General features: G+C 50.6%; 1 protein-coding gene and 1 non-coding gene across 4 annotated transcripts in view; both read left to right on the top strand.

Moving 5' to 3' along the window:
- The window catches only part of CUNH7orf50 (chromosome unknown C7orf50 homolog), a 106,023-nt gene that overhangs the window by 83,423 nt on the left and 11,379 nt on the right, over positions 1 to 11,221 (top strand). The window lies entirely within an intron of this gene.
- Mir339 (microRNA mir-339) lies at positions 10,960 to 11,039 on the top strand. The gene has a single exon (NR_105214.1). It is a non-coding gene; the product is annotated as a microRNA mir-339 (primary transcript).

Genomic DNA, 11,221 nt, shown 5'->3' with positions numbered 1-11,221 from the left:
TCAGACCTCCTTTGTGTCATGTACACTGTGATCACGAGTCTCATCGCATGCTGCAGCCCAGTGCCTTGCTAAGGCCCAGCACCATGGAAACGCCGGAACTTCCCTTCCCGGGCCACATTCTTGGGACTTGGCAGGTCTTCCTGGCTGTTCTGGAGTGGCAGTCGATAAGATCAGCTGCATTCCACAACAAGGGCACTTGGGACTGCTGGGCAGGGACCTGAGAGTGGCCCTGTTCCCAAGACTTCTCTTTTGGTCTTTCTGGGGGGTTTGGAGTAGTGCTGGAGTTAATCTGCCCTCACCAGACAGCAGCTGATTCCTTCTTTCCTCTACTTTCTCTTGTGCATTTGGGCATTGTTGGGTAGATTAGATTCTAGGGAGCACATTGGCCAGGGGAGGGAATGTTTTTAAGTTATTAGTTTTTGATGGGGGCTAGAGGATGTAGCTAAGTTGGTAGAATGCTTCCCTAACACGCATAAACCTTAGGCTCCATCCTGGGACAGCACCACATAAACAAGGTATGGTGGTAGATGCCTGGAATCCCAGCACTTAGAAGGCAGGAGGATCAAGAGCTCAAGGCCAGTCTTGCCTATAGAGCAATTTTAAACCTAGCCTGAGCTACATTAGGCCTTCTCTGAACAAATATAATATTTTGTTTGTAGAGTTATATTAATATAACTTAATGCCACCAGGGGCCTAGCACATTATGACTTTTTTTTTTTTTTAATGGAGATGGTCTTGCTATAGCACAGGCTAGCCTTGAATTTGTGATCCTCCTGCCCAGGCCTCCCAAGTGTGTTGGGATGATGGGCAGGAGCCGTCAATCACATCTGACTGTGATTTACCGAATAAGCAAAGTTGGAGGAGCTGAGCCGGGGGCAGGGCAGGTGGTCTGAGTTCACTTGAAGCTGTGGTTCCTGCATGGTCAGCCACAGGTCTCATCTTTGTCAGCATAAGCTCTTTCCTAGTGTCCTTCCTATGCCTCCTCATCATATTCCGCTTCCCTGGCTGCCCACCAGGGCCTTTCTGTCCTCTGCGGAAGCAGATCTTCCCACTAGTAACACGAGACAGGCCAGGCTGCCATCTCCAGCTGTATCTAGGCCTTCTGGCCTCAAGATGATCTCCATGTCATTTTTAGTTGCTCTTGGCTGAGGAGAGCCTGGCATGCAGTGACACCGTTCATACACTCAGAAGACCATGCTATGCTCTTTTGTTAGGCACAAGCTGGAGTATCTGGGTCTAGTGGCTACGGAGCATCTGTCAGAACCAAATGCCTTCAAGGAGCCCTAGTCATAGGCAAGTAAGCAGTTGCTAAGGCTTTGGGGGAGACTCCAGGAACAGCAGGCATTTGCCTGTATGCAGGGTGGGAGCAACTAGCCATGAGTCCTGCCAGGATACACCAAGCCTTTCTCCTGTAGCCCTGGGAGTTCTGTTTCCCATAGCCTCCCCTTCATCCTCTCTAGCCTGAGGCTTCCAGAGCTCTGCACTAGGATACGCCTGCTGTAGCCCTGCTGGTTAGGAACCTGGGAATTCTGGCCCCACACAGATCGCTGCAGGCATACGCAGTGGCAGCTGGAGAGAAGGGAAGCAGAAGGAGGTGGTTTTCCGGCTGGCAGGTGCTAAAAATAGAGATGTATGTGTCTATCTTCGCCCCCGGCCTGTCCTCTCTTAGTCTGTGTGCCAGAGATACTGTTCCCCAGCAGCCAGGGCCACTCAGGCCACTTGCATCTCTGACTAGATGGGGGCAAAGGGAAGTGACACCGCCGTTGCACAGACACTGTCTCCTCACCTGGGGGATATGATACCTCCAGGTCCCAATTGCCGTTGTGTACCTCTGTCCGACACCCAGCTCCACAAACGGTCACCTTTGCTGCCTGGGCCCTGTCACTCATGGCCATTCTACTGCACCAAGTGGCAGGGAACATTCCAGGTGAGAGTCAGCAGTGCAGAGGAAGTACAGCAATCGATGAAAAACACACAGGGCTGCAGGCTAACCCACCCTCAACACTTTGTCGTAGAACAAAATGGAGCCTCCAGAGGCCATCGGGTGTCCATAAAACAGTGTGTAGGAAACCCCACTCCTGTGGTCAGTGGCTGGAGCTAGGCTTCATTCATAACAGGGATGGTCTGGTTGATTTTCTGGGTTGACTCCAGTGAAGCTGGGAGGTGAGTTGTTAACACTCCAAAAGCCATAACACTAATAGAGTGAACAATAAGCTCTTTAAGTCCAGTAAGATGTTCATTTCCCTGTAAACTAACAAAGATGCTGGGGGACCGGCAATGTGACTCCCTAACTGGCATCTGTTGGGCTCGCCCTTGCTTGCCAGGCTGCCTTGAGCCAAGTGACTGTCAGTCAGATGGGCCCAGTGAGGCCCTTAAGGCAGCACCGACTGCTTTAAGTTTAACTCTCAAATAATAGAAGATGCCAGGCGTTGGTGGCATGAACCTTTAATCCCAGCTTATAGGAGGCAGAGGCAGGCAGATTTCTATAAGTTCGAGGCCAGCCTGGTCTATAGGGCTAGTTCCAGAACAGCCAGGGCTACACAGGAAACACTGTCTTGAAAAGCCAAATAATAATAATAATAAAAAAAATTGTTATTATTTGAAGCTGGTTGATTGTTCTAGGCTCCTGAAGGCAAGACTGTGGCAAACAGCTTGTAGCAGACTTTTTGCTGTCACAAGCCTAAGTGAATTCAAGATGACTCTGTAACATTTAAAGGGGAGGGCACTTTTCTTGGGCCAAGCAGAGGAACTTCTGAACCTACCTTGAAAGAGACAGGCCTGTGATTGGTGCAAAGCCTCATTTGCAAGCCAGGTTTGCTGTGATTAGGGCCAGTGGCCTTCTCTAGCTAAATAAGCTGGTTAGTCATTCAGCTGGGAGACAGGCTCACTGCTCACCTGGTGCTGTGTCATTGTACCCAATGAAAAGGCTGGCAAGGGGCTGGGGAGATGGCTCAATTAGTGAAGTGTTTGTTGTACAAGTATGAGGACCGGAGTTCAGATCCCCATCACCCACTAAGTGCCTGGTGGACATGATCTGTAATTCCAATATTAAGAAGGTGGAGATGAGATTCCCCAGAGCAAACTGGCTAGCTAGATTAGTCAGTGAGAGATCCTGACTCAAATAATAAGATGGAGAGCAATCTGAGACCCCAGTTGTCAGTCTCAGGCCTACACAACAACAGATACACAAACAAACACACTGCCCATACATCCACATGCTAAAAGAAAAACAAAGAGCCTCCAGTGGGCAGCAGAGCAGCCAGTCCCCTGAGCCACAGAAGTCAAGAAGCTGCTTGAAATAACTGTTTAGCAGCAGAAGTAGAGCCATAAGACAGACAGCCACTGTCACCAACGCAATGGCAGCAGCTAGTGAGAACAATTCTCAGGCCCCGAGTGTGCCCTATAAGGCTAGCCGTTCCCTGCCACTCTTAGCACCGTCAGCCTGCCATCTCTCATCCCTTGTTCTTTGAAGCCAAGTTTACTTCCACCTCTGTTCTTCTGAGGTCTTTCCTCATTTCCACCACCTCTGCTTCCTGTCATTTGTGCCCTAGCCAATCTCTTGTCCTGCCTTCTTTTTGTGTTACGAGTGCTGCCCACTCCATAAATGATAAAAATTAGGCAAGAAGAGACCTCTAGAGATGCCTTAGCCTGAGCTCATTGCCACGAATGAGCTGCTTAGTCAGTAAAGGGATGAGGCAAGTGTGCTTGCACCAATCACAGCGGTTCTGCATGCAAATAAATAAAGGGTTCTGATTGCACTAATCACAGGCCATCCTCCGGGCTACCAGCAAAAAATGCCCCACTCCAACCTGGTGAAAATGACTGTCAAGTAATCTGGAATTCACGGAGATCTAGTAAGCAGTCATGGCTGTGATAATGTCCTTCAAGGTGGCTCCCTCAGGGGACCCGTGGAATGCTCAGAGCAGGTGGGCTGCCATGAAGGTGGTCCAGCCACAACCAATGTGTGTTCATGCACTCATATGTGTGTGCAGGCTAAAGGTCAATATCTGGTGTCTTTCTCAAGCTCTCTGCACCTTATTTTTTGATACAAAGCTTCTCCCTGTCCTCTTTAGGGTTACTGTTGCTGTGATGAAGCACCAAGGCCAAAGCAACTTGGGAGGAACAGTGTTTAAGTGGTTTACACTTCCACAGACCTGTTCATCATTGAGGGAAAACAGGGCAGGAACCTGGAGGCAGAAGCTAATGCAGAGGCCATAGAGGGCTGCTGCTAACTGGCTGGCTCCTCATGCTTTGCTCAGCCTTATTTTTTTTTTTTTTTTTTATAGACTCCAGGACTAACCAGCCCAGGGATGGGCCCTCCCATCAATCACTAATTAAGAAAATGTCATACAGGCTTGTCTACATCCAAATCTTATGGAGGCATTTTCCTAATTGAGGCTCCTTCCTCTGATGACTCTAGCTTGTACTAAGTTTACATAAAACTATCCAGTACACTCCCTGATCCTGAAACTCACCAGTTAGGCTAGGCTGGCTGGCCAGAGAGCTCCAGGGATCTTCCTGTCCCCACCCCTAGTACTGGGATTAACAAGAGAGAGCCATTTTTACTTGGATGCAGGTGTGATGGTTAGCGTTAATTGTCAGCTGGACAGAATCTAGAGTCACCTGGGAGATGGGCCTCTGGACTTTCCTGTTGTGGATTATCTTGAGTATGTTAATTAGTGTGAGAAGATGGGCCAGAACATCCCATGGCCAGGAGCATGACTGTGTAAATGAGAAAGGGAGTTGAGCTTTCATTTCTCCCTGTTTACTGATGCGATGTCATCAGCTGCTTCAGGTTCTTGCCTGACTTCTCTGATCTGGTGGACTTGACCTTGACCTGTGAGCCAAAACAAACCATCTTGCTTTGGTCAGGGTATTTTATCACAGCAGGAAAGGAAACTAAGACACTGGGTCCTCATGTCTACCAAGCGAGCACTGTGCCTGCGAGCCATTCCCAGTTCCTCCTAGCAGTTTACATTGCTCCCAGAAGCTCTGAAAGGGTTTGTTCAAGGCTTAATGAAGCTAAACCCAGTTTGATTCTAGTGCCCTTCAGCAGCATTCAGTTGTATCGAGAGAGTTTCACTATGCTCAACTCTGTCTAGGCGTGGAGGCAAGAAAATTGCTTTGAGTTTGAGGCTATCCTAAGCTAAAGAGAGACCAGGGTCACCAAAGAAGGCTTAGCCAGTAAACGCCATTGGCACCAGGCCTGAATTCGATTCCAGGAACCCACATGGTAGAAGGAAAGAACCAATTCCCTTCAATCACCCTCTGCCCTCTGAGACTCATTCCCAGGGCATGTGTTCTTCTGCCAGAGCAGGTATGCGCCACCCTCCACCGCCAAAGTAAGGAAATAGACATTTATAGATAGAGTGAGACCCTGGGCCAGTACAATGTCTCAGTGAATAAACGTGCTTGTCCTGCAAACTTGATGACCTGAGTTCAATCCCTGGAACCCAAATAGAAATAAAAGCTAAGTGGAAGCCAGGCATGGTAGCACACACCTTGGGAGGCAGAGGCAGAGGCAGAGGCAGAGGCAGATGGATCCTTATGAGTTTGAAGCCAACCTAATCTAGGTTCCAGGACAGCCAGGGCTATATAGAAAGAACCCTGTCCCAAACAAAACAAAAACCATAAGGGGCTAGAGAGATGGCTCAGCTTTTAAGAGCACTGGCTGCTCTTGCAGAGGCCCCAGGTTTAATTCCCAACACCCACACTGTGGTTACAACCACCAGTAACTCCAGCCCCAGAGGATCCAGTCAGTCCCCTCTTCTGACCGCCACAGGCACCAGGCATGCACATACATACATGCAGCCAGTATGTACACACACATGAAATAATACAACTAAAAAGAAAATTTTAAATTAAAAAGAAGAAAGAAAAGAAAAAAAAGCCAGATGTGGCGACAAACATCTATAACCCTGGCACTTGTGAATTTTGTTCAAATGTGTGAACGTGAGTACTTGTCTGTGTGTACGCCGTGTTCCTGAAGTGCTCGCCCGAATCCCTGGAACTGGAGTTACAGGCAGTTGTGAGCTGCCTGATGTGGGTTCTGGGAAGCAAACCCAGGTTCTCTGGAAGAGCAGGAAGTGATCCTAATCACTGAGCCATCTCTCCAGCCTATGAATAAGCATGTAAAAGAAAGCGACCCTGTCTCAAACAATGCTCATCCCCCACCCTGTTGCCCCAGGAAGAGTTCAATCCCTGGTGCTTTCTGAATGACTACACATTGTAGTGTATTGTGAGCATCTTTTCTCTTTCCACACCTTAGTGGATGTTGAAAACCACATCGATGCTGTTCATTCACTGCATGTCCCACCCTGTCAGTCAAGTGGCGGCAGCTGGAAGTGTACATAAAGCACCCAGGTCCTCAGATCTGGCCAACCGAGTCCAAATGGGAAGGTACTGAAGACAGGTCCACAGTGGGCTTCACGCCAAGAAGATGCTGTCCACCCAGGCTTTCGGAAACAGACTGGGTTGTTTTGTGTTATTTGGGGGTGGCTCTCGTGTGAGCTAGACTGGCACTTTATTACTAGGCTACATCCAAGCCCTGAGATTTCATGTTTTAGCCCGATTCACCCTGATAAAGGCATGAGGAAACCCATGCTGATCTGAAGGAACGTACTGAATCAAGGGTTCATTCCCCATGTTGTCACCATCAGTCTATGGCTTAAGTGGGTCAGCTCCCCTGGGCTGCCCAGCCAATTCCAGGTGTCTTAGTTAGGGTTTCTATTGCTAGGTAAAACACAATGACCATGCTGGGCGAAGCCGCACACGCCTTTCATCCCAGGGCTTGGTAGGCAGAGGCAGGCTGATCTCTGTGAGTTTGAGGCCAGCCTGGTCTATAGAATGAGTGCCAGGACAGCCAGAGCTAAACAGAGAAATCCTGGCTCGAAAAACCACAATGACCAAAAGCAACTTGGGGGAGGGAAGGGCTTACTTCTTCATATAACTCTCTCAGGTCACACATGATCACAGTCAGGGCATGAATTGAATCAGACCATGGAAGAGTGCTGCTATACTGGCTTGCTCTCCATTGCCTACCCTGTTTGCTTTCTTATAGCACTCAGGACCACCTGCCCAGGGTTGGCACCACCCACAGTGGCCTGGGCCCTCACATATCAGTCACTAACAAGATAACAAAGAGAAGGAACCCACACACAGACTTGTCTGCAGGCCAATCTGATAGGCAATTTTCCCAATTGCTGTTCCTCTTCCTAGATGACTCTGGCTTGTGTCAAGTTGACAACCAGCCAGGATAGCCAAAACTGAAAAGATGCTCCGGTGAGCCCTCCCTCTCCTTTTACCCTTGCTATTTTCAACTATGTATTTTGAAATAGGGTTTCCTGGTTGGAAAAATAGCACAGAGAATCTTCGTAACTATTGCTGTGCCCCCACCGGAGCAAGATTGCTGTGTGTTCTGTGCCTTGTCTGTGGCCAGCTCTGATGCCACAGCTCCCTCCCACATCCCTCCAGATAGGCCAGCCCTGCTTCCTAGCAGCCTTACAGTAGGATGATTTCTCAGTGCATTATGAATAGAGCCCAACCTCGTGGCCTTGGGGGCACACTTTCTTATGTCACGTGCCCTGAGGTCAGTCTCGGTGCATCTGCATATTGTCTTCACTGCCAAGGTCAAGTCTTTGGTGTGAAAGAACAGTGTGTACCTAATCACCAACTGTAGGTCATTTCCTACTGTCCTTCTTGTGTGAGCACCCAGTAAGGTGTCTTACTTAGCCCAGTGACACTTGGAGACTGAGGCAGGAGGATCACTGAGTTTTCCTTATTGCCTGGTTTGTTTATTTTTTCCATCCATCCATCCATCCATCCATCCATCCATCCATCCATCCTGTGTGTGTGTGTGTGTGTGTGTGTGTGTGTGTGTGTGTGTGTGTGTGTGGTGTGTGTTAAGAGGCTCTCAGCAAGTGCTCCCTCTCCACCCCGACCTTGTTTTAATTTGCAAATCTTGTAGCTGTGGAATGCTGGTCCCCAGCGTCCTGGAACGGGAATGAGAGTGAGGCACTACCTCAGCACTCATCACAACCACAGCCTCGCCTGTCCCTGGATACGGCCACCCACCTCCCGGACTGTCACGCACTGGACTGTACATGCAGCCCCACGGTGCGGGCACGTGCGCTGGCAAAGGCCACGCCCGCACGCTAATGGCGCATACGCGCCTGTGTCCCTATCTAGCCAGCTGGATCTGGTTCTGGCCAAGTCCCAGGCTCACTGTTGTGGAGCATCCCGAGTCCCGGCCGCCCGCACCAACGACTCCTGGCTGCCTACCGAGCGAGGTCAGTGCATGGCCAGTGCGGGCAGCACCAGGTGGTCCCGAGGCCCGGGTGGTGGCTCGCCCTGCAGCCACGCGAGGTCTCCGGAGTGTCCCCACAGCTCTGCTCTCTGCCCCCCCCCCAACCCCTCTGCCCTGGGCCCGCAGCCAGGGTCCTGCTCACCGCCGCGGTACTGGCCCACTGGCTTTAATATGGCTTGCTAGATTAACCCGTCCACAATGTGCACACAGTGAGCTGTGTGCAGAGACCTAACCCAGAAATAGAGACTCAAATAAAAACAGCGTGTGAACAGTGAGTGGGACGAAGATAATGACAAACTTAATGAAGTCCCCGTGTAATATTGATTCCCCTGTTGCCTGCTTCAGTAGCCTGTTGTGTTTCTTCTCCCAGGGGGGCAGATGTTCTTGCAGGTCCTGTCAACAGCTGAAGGAACCCCTGGAGTCTAGGGTGAAGGTAGTGAAGTTAGGGCCCTGAGGTGAGACTTTGTAGTCTGTATTCGGTGCGACACCACCAGACCAGGAGCAGAAGGAATAGGGTCACAGGCTACCCAGCTAACGAAGGAGCCTGGTCTTACTGTGAGCAGTTGTAGCTATATGCACTGGTACCTTGGATGACTATATGCTTTGCCTAATGGACTTTTCAAGCTTTAAGAGTTGGTTTGCATTAAAATAGCAAGATCAGCACAAACTAGAAGGATCATGTGCGTGCGCATGTGATTTGTGCCTCTGTGTTTGTTCTGGTCATCTCTGCCCTCATTGGCCCAGAGTTGTGGTCACATTTCTGCTGTAAAAACAGTGCAGTTTTGGATTCCTATGGAGTCACTTTGCACAGGTGAACAGAGCTATCTGACCTTTAGAGTGTTGCTGGACCCATTGTAGCAGGAGAAATGGCCTTCCTTGGGCACAACAAGAAAGCTTCCATGAGCCTAATGTCACTTGGGAGTCCACCAGGCATTTTTGCATGTGGACACAGCCACTGTACCAGAGGAGGCCAAAATCAAAGGACTTGTCTGGCTACCCACAGACTCAACCAGAACTGGAGGATGCGTTGGTGGGTGGGGCCTGTGGAACCAGGAGCTCCCGGCCAGTATGTGGGAGCAACCATAGGTACCTGATCCTGGCTAGAAAGAAACCCACTGGCCAGGGGGCTGCAAAAGGAGAGGGCCTGAGCAGCCTCTTGAGACATTTCCTAAAAAGGGTCCTGGACTAGTGAGGAAGCAGATTGCAGCTGAAATCCAGCAAATGAGACTGAGCCACAGTTCCAGGGAAGCTGTGTGGCCTCTGCACAGTGCAGAGGTTCTGTGCCAGCAGGCTCTTCCTGGACTGGGAACATTCAGTTATGTGTGCAGTGGCCCTGGAAGGTGGGTCCCTATCTGCCTGCCTCCCTCATTTGCATGGAGTTCTGTCATGCTCGCCTGTATAGAAAGCTGTGTGCAGCTTCCTTATCATCTCAGAGCCCCACTCTGTCACTTCAGGGTCTTGTACTGTGGGTGACTGGTCAGAGACCTCCCTGTTTCCCTGGCCTGGCCTGCCCTGCAGTGCCCCTTGCCCTGCCTATTGGCTACTTTCTGCCACTTCTGAGTGGACCTGGGTAGGAGCCTGGCTAGCACTGTGCGTGCATGCGTGTGTGTGTGTGTGTGTGCGTGCGTGCGTGCGTGCGTGCGTGCGTGCGTGCGTGCGTGTGTGTGTGTGTGTGTGTATGTCTCATGCATCCCTCCCGGCTCCCCAACCCACCCCATGTGTGTGATACAGGTGGCAGAGACTGGTTCTGTCCTTGATGTTGGCCCAGGAGCTGCTCTCGTGGATGCATTGGGCTTCACACTTGAACTTGAGCCAGAGCTGAGCTACTGGGACCAGTTCCTGTGACCTTCAGGCAAAGGGACAGAGGTGGTGCCTTTTATCTTCTGGGGCCCGCCCCTCATCCTAGTCAACAAAGCCTCCACTCCTGCCCACCTACCCAAGCTCCTGGGGCCTGTGTGCTCCCATCGTGGGACTGGGTATGCAGCGATGGTGGACATGTGAGTGACAAACTGTGAGAGCAGTGGTGGAGGTTAGTCCCTAGAAAACTGATGGGACCTTCGTAACTTGTCACTGGGGCTTGTCAGTGGGACTGAGTCAGGTGGTTTGAGGCCAGAGAACCAAGAAAGTGGTTTCCACTGTGGGGGCTGGAGGACGTCCAGCCTAGAGACCATGTGGTCTGCACTCAGATCGGGGGGAGAAGTGGTTCTCTGGGGTCCAGATTCTCCTACCTTCAGCCTGAGGTCAAGGTCAGGTTTTAAACTGTGTTTAACCTCCACGTGACACATGGTGTTTATGTCATGACTGCAGAAGGGGCTGTGACTGGGACAGAACCTGGGCCTGGTGGTAATGACAGCATCACCACTGGGGGTTCTTGTGTCCCATGGCAGCTGGTGATGGCTCAGTCTCCTTCATCTCTACTTGCCAGGTAGAGTTTCACATCCACTGCTCAATTCCACCATTCAGTTTATTGAGGAAGCAGGGGTGCCTGGGCTGTCATCTTTGTATTCTGATATGGAGTTTAGAATTTTGTGTATGTCTGCACTTGCTACTTTGTGCCTTTAAAAAGTCATTTCTAGAAAGGAAGCTCTAGGCAGATGTCACCCATGCCTTGGCACCAAGTTGGTAAGAGCATAGCAATGCAGAGCTGGACGGGGCAGCCACCGTCCCTGTCCTCCAGGAGCTCACGTATGCCTGCCTGTGAGCACCTCGATGACAGAGCCGGTGTCCACCCCTGCACTGCCCACAGACATTTGCCTGCAGACCCAGTGTGCTTACAGCAGCAGGCTGTGCAGTACACTCCTGAGTGGAGTCTGCAGGTCATTTCATGGTTCAGAACGGAGGGGACTTTGGTTCCTCTGTGCAGCAGTAACACAAAGTACAGACACCAGTGGTGTCTTAATCATCTTAATCTAAGCA

Source organism: Cricetulus griseus, chromosome 4 (assembly GCF_003668045.3).
Source record: "Cricetulus griseus strain 17A/GY chromosome 4, alternate assembly CriGri-PICRH-1.0, whole genome shotgun sequence".
In the NCBI taxonomy this organism is placed as follows: Eukaryota; Metazoa; Chordata; class Mammalia; order Rodentia; family Cricetidae; genus Cricetulus; species Cricetulus griseus.
Note: the sequence above shows the minus strand (reverse complement) of the source record. Positions and strands in the feature narration are given on the sequence as shown.